Consider the following 5372-nt stretch of genomic DNA (forward strand, 5'->3'; position numbering starts at 1 on the left):
TAATTAAAATCGAAGAGAAATTCATAAATAGAAATGAAAGATTGTAGCATTATTTGTGTACATCATTTTTCGAGTAAAATATTTTATTTGTCGAAAGTGATTCAATAAATAAATGAACCTATAGTTTATTTGTCCTTAAATCCCTAAATGTTAATGTCTCGCTAGTGATCTTCAGTCCTAATGCACTGGACGAATTAATGCACGTCGACGATTATAAAGTTCGCTAGTTTCCAACTTGCACGAGCATCGATGGAGAGCTCCGAATCCGTCAGGGACCGTGCTTTGGTCCACTTTCCCGTTCAATTCCGGTCTATCCGCGACCGAACGACAGCGCGAGCAAACTACTTTAATCCTTCGACAAACACGACACGAATGCATTCCGTTCCCGGCCAGAATCTGGGCCAGATTGTATTCGAGCACGTGCCATTGCGGGATCAAGTTTGGGCTCCAACGCGGTGTGTGCCGACGCCACAGAATACGAGATGCAACAGGACTGCGTCCACCGGGAGAATAATGGTCGTCGGCCCCGCAGCTGAATTCGGCGCACGTGCGCCCATTCAAGACAAGGGTTGAAGTATCGTGAGGTCGCGACAAATATACTGTGCGCCGTGAAACGTTTACTGTCGACCAGAATATGGTCTATCGCCTGATTCAAATATTTCGCGATTGCATTCCGACTTCCCCTCCCTTGCTTCGTCTTCCCTTTAGTTATATTAATATTCCAAGTTCGAGCGGGGTATCAGGATATCTTAGAAGGTCTGAACTCGCAAAATTCATCGCTTCATCATGTTACAAATTCTGTTGGTCGATAATCACGTACCTATAGTTCGTGCAACTTGATTCGCCTGAAACTCGGGGTCGTTCAGATTGACAAGGAAACATTATAAGCATAATACGATATATTCTATTTGAATAGAATTAAATTCACGATGTGTAATGATTAATTTGATATTGAAACTTACTCCGTGTATAATTAAAATATCTCTTTAAATGAAGTGCACAATAAAGTACATTGAGTCTTCAAGCAACATACTACTACATTTTTAATAAATGTAGATTTGTTAGAATATGAATTCATATCAAAAGTCTGATTTCTGTTTGAGACTTCTTTTCCTTAAAGTAAATCTTTTGTTCCTCAAATATGAATAAAGACTGAAGAGAAGATATTATCAACAACCGACCAACAAATTCTATGACTTGGAAAAATCATAAATGAGACGAAGACTCTTTGAAATATACGAGAGAATTTTCTCACAATTTTGGCATTAAACTTTTTAAATTAATTATTATGATTAAAATATACTAAAATAGTAGAGAGAACCATTCTCTACTGTCAGGAACGGTTCTGTATAGTTTTTTGTAGTAAGCGAAACGAACATGCTATATTGTAACTAACTTGCTTCCATAGTGGAACAAATATCACGATGTAAGTTGTTTACACATAAATTCCACATTAAATTAATAAAATCGTAATAAAAATAAGAAATAGGTCGCAGAACTTCTTGGTATTTTTACTTGTATTTTTAAAGTTATTTTATAATGATTAAATAGCAAAATATTGTAACAGAAAAACAAATATAAACTGTTTTAGTTATACACTATTACTAATATAAATATTAAATACAGATTATATAGAAACATTAAATGAAATTAAATATAGAAATATTAAATATATATTTCGTCAGAGTTAAGTGTTGTAACTAAATATATAATTACATAATAAATTAACATATTCCCTCTATATATATATTAATGTCTGATTTCAATCATTTTATGATAATTAGTTTTTATTCAAAATACATGTCGCATGGTAACAGAAACTTTTCTTTTAACTATAAATATGTCACGTAAATTTAGGGCCATAATATACAAAAAACTTAAGCAGTGAAACGTAAGCAGTAAGTGAATTGATTAATCACAGTAGAGACCGTAAGGCCATAATGTAAGCAGTAACAAATCCAACATGTTGATTTTCTTACTGCTTACTTTTTATAGTTTTTGCGTGCCATGATCTTTACTCTCTCAAGCTGAAGAACATTAATATGAGATTATTCAAAAATTTACTTGTCTCTTTTTGAATCAGATTTTTCTCTTTTTTACAGTACTTGTTTGTTGATTTAACTGAATCTTAGGGAAAAGTAAATATTATAAAAGAGATACTTTGCGGTAACTTTTCATTGCTTTTTTCATAAATACATAAACGAAATGTCAATTTATTTCTTGTTCCAATAAGTCTCAATCTTCCTTATATCTTTTCGATATAGAAATTGAAATAATCTCTAATGCATCTATTTCAATTAGAACAATAGCCGCATTATTCAAACATGTAATTACTTACGTCTACTCTCTTCCTCTTATATCTATGGATCAATTATTTTTAAACCCGCCTCTTGTAGAGCATTACTGGATCAAAAATGAAATTCAATCGTTAATCAGATTAGTCAAATGTATTACGCATATATCGATCGGACGTTAATTTCTAGTTTATACACTACGGGAATTCGTGTGGCGTTGATTAATCACCTTTGTAACGCCCAACGTAGAACGCATGCCATACATTTGACTACGTGTGCTGTGTAAACATGCCGAATTATTAGGACTGCAATTAATTATGCGGTAAAAAGTAATTTATCGTTGCATTCCCAATGGCCAAGTCCAATGAATGATTTATCGAACATTCGCTTGGAGAACAGAAAAATTAACAAAAAAACGCCATTTAATTAGCCGCTTTAATGGTAACAAGTGCAAATTCGTAATCAAAAAACGCCATCGCGTAAAATATGAAAAAAAAGTCGGCAATGCGTTATCGTTTCGCCAATTTTCGAAAGACAGCGCCGTATCAGGTATATTAATGAATTGAAAAAATCGATAGTACTGCTAAAGGATAAGCGTGAATCCCTTTTAGCGATCCCTCGTATGGAAGTAATATGGTTCGAGACTTGTCTTGAACTTCTTGAATGAGCAATGGCGAAACGGAGCAGCAATAAGCAACTTCGCCGAATCGTGCAATGGCCATTTAGCCGAGTGTTGAAAGACGGTGGCAGTAATTAATGAGGCATACGTAAAACCGAAGGGGAACTTAGGGAAAACTAAGTGGGCACGTGCGTTGTAACTCCCGTGTATCAAGAGAACTTGTGTTAATGAATCTCCTAAGGCAGAAGAAGCAACTGCACTAGAACTGTAGAGAATATCTTCTAATTATTACACACTAATTATATATTTGCTCTAATAGACAGAAGATAAGTAATTTAGATATTATCATTGAAGTCTAATATAAAGAACTATACATTTCGTAAAAAGAATTTTTAAATCTAGTCAAAGACCATTAAAAAATTATTAATCCAGCCAACTGAAAACAGTATAGTGATGAATTAATCTTTCTTTTTACTTATTTTGTTATGCTTAAAAAGGATATCAATTATATCAACATAATAAATAATGAATGTGGTTTGCTTACGAAATGCTTCATGTACTATTTCATTTATTGCCATACTTTGTCTACACATATAAGTTTATACAGTATCTTTTAGCCTTCTATGTTATTTTAACTACATAACATTCACATTTACCACTGCATCGTTCAGCATTTGCATAACTTAAGTCGGTATATCTCAAGTGTGCTCCGTAATGAGTGTAACTCTCGTCATTTTGATAATTCCGCAATTTCTTAACGTATTTTCTCGTTACTTCCGATAAAGCTTTATAATTTATAACAGTTTATTCGGTGGACATTAAGTGCTTTTATCATATGAATTAAACTATTACAACAGTCAAATTGTTAACAAACGAGAAATAAGCATACATTGAAAGCAACCAAAGAACATGAAGTGTATGAATTTATGAATTCTATAAACAGGATTATCTCATGTTAATAAATTCCTGAAAATCAACATTAATCTGGGAAAAGGTATAGGAAACACGCTTCGCAAATGCCATGAATAGAATCAATCTCGGTATACCATCATTTCATTTCCGAAACTAGCAAAAGCGGATTAACGAAGAGCTTCTCAACGAGAAGTAAATGTAAAAATTATAAATTAAATGAGATAAAATATATAATAATCGTTACTTCACGGATAATATTTTTCTAAATGTATGTGTAAATTAAGTTGAAGTTTCATCTTTTTCTATCACATATGGATAAATAAATTCATAATTCACGCATATATGGCTTTGTACTGATCTGAATAGACTTTGTATTTAAATCAGTAATCTGATATCTAATCTTATTATTACAAATCAATAGAAGATTTATACATAAATCAAATAAAATAAATTTAACATAAATAAGAAAAAAGAAATTTTTCTAAAAGCGCAGAATAAAATACAATTAATATAAAATAAAATAGAATTATTTTGATTGCTTAGCAATTGGCATAATATCTCTCTTAAATTAAAGAAAGAAGAAAAGAAAATAAAAAAAGAATGAAGATAATAATGTAACTTTAGAGAAGTTTTTCATTATTGTTGATTCAAATATTTAAAAGGATTACCTTTAAGTCGAGTTTAAGAAACTATCTAAAACTACATTTAAATCGTTATAAAGAAGAGTTCTGAATGTATTGTGAATATGCTGGAAAAACTACAAAAGTATATAGCATCGTCAATGAAACTCTTTCGAGCGAGATTATTTTTATTTTAATAAAATATTCAAGGAATGAGAAATTCTAGACAAAAGCAGCTATTTAGCAGAAAAAACGACATTTGTGACTTTTTGACAATTCTGAGAAAAGCTTTAACATGTTATTATTTGACGGAGGATGGGCCTTTTAACAGTACTTCACAAAGGGTTTAGAAAAGAACCGCAGCAGCTTAATTTCGTCTACGTCGATTTAGATTAATGAAACTGAGTTTGGGGAAGGAATTTGGAGGGAAACAAAAGCGCAGTCTAAAGAGGGACTGAAAGTATATCCCGCAGACTGTGACATAATGATCGGTAAAATCCATTCAGTCGAAATACGTGTCGAAATACGCACCGACATGAATGGACAGCCAGATATCTTTTTCGTCGACGTCGACGTCACTATCATCATCGACAAAATATACGAGCTTTGCAGGAAGTATCGCCATGGATGGCAGTCTTTGTAAGAACAGATCATGTGCCTATCCACGCGTGTGTATGCTTGACACGTGCGCAGAGCTGCGATATTTTCCTTCCTACGTCACTGCTGACGACATGCGATACTATAAAAATACCGAATAAAGAATGGACAACGATTGTCACAATATCCAGTACACTGCGAAACGCAAGTGTCCGAGAAACGATCGATGAGGTGAATGGAAGCAAGTTCAGTATGAAATAAATTTTTCAAAACGTCCCAAAAATTGTTTAAAATATTTCATTAAACTAAATTATTTTATATATATATATA

General features: G+C 32.6%; 1 protein-coding gene across 1 annotated transcript in view; it reads right to left on the reverse strand.

The window, feature by feature from the left end:
• Positions 1-5372, reverse strand: part of LOC108687962 (neuronal acetylcholine receptor subunit alpha-7) — a 252606-nt gene that overhangs the window by 179313 nt on the left and 67921 nt on the right. The gene's annotated exons all lie outside the window — the stretch shown is intronic.

Source organism: Atta colombica, unplaced genomic scaffold, assembly GCF_001594045.1.
Source record: "Atta colombica isolate Treedump-2 unplaced genomic scaffold, Acol1.0 scaffold222, whole genome shotgun sequence".
Taxonomy (NCBI): Eukaryota; Metazoa; Arthropoda; class Insecta; order Hymenoptera; family Formicidae; genus Atta; species Atta colombica.